Raw genomic sequence first — 621 nt, 5'->3', positions numbered from 1 at the left:
CAGATACAAATGCATGTATTATCTCAGAGAAAAAAGCTACACTTTGCCCAATTTACAGGATAGCGCAACTTTGGGAACGAAAGCAGTGGGTATAGTTTGTACTAAAGCACACATAAGAAAGCAGGAGTCTTTTCATTATAAGTATGAAACCTTTTTGCCCAAAGCGGGTAAAGACACAAATGCATGTATTCTCTCAGAGAAAGCAGCTACACTTTGCCCAATTTACAGGATAGCACAACTTTGGGAAAGAAAGCAGTGGGTATGGTTTGCAGTAAAACACATAGAAGAAAGAAGGAATCTTTTCATTATAAGTATGAAACCTTTTCCCCCCAAGCAGGTACAGACACAAATGCATGTATTCTCTGAGAGAAAGCAGCTAGACTTTGCCCAATTCACACAATAGCACAACTTTGGGGAAGAAAGCAGTGGGTACAGTTTGTACTAAAACACAGCTAAGAAAGCAGGAGTCTTTTCCTTCTAAGTATGAAACCTTTAAGGCAAATGCAGGAGCAGATACTAACACATGTATTATACAGGAGAAAGCAGCTAGACTACCCCCAGTTTACAGGATAGCATAACTTTGGGAAAGAAAGCAGTGAGTGCAGTTTGTACCAAAACACA

Source organism: Propithecus coquereli, unplaced genomic scaffold (assembly GCF_000956105.1).
Source record: "Propithecus coquereli isolate 6110/MARCELLA unplaced genomic scaffold, Pcoq_1.0 Scaffold45, whole genome shotgun sequence".
NCBI lineage: Eukaryota > Metazoa > Chordata > Mammalia > Primates > Indriidae > Propithecus > Propithecus coquereli.
This window is presented reverse-complemented; position numbering follows the sequence as displayed.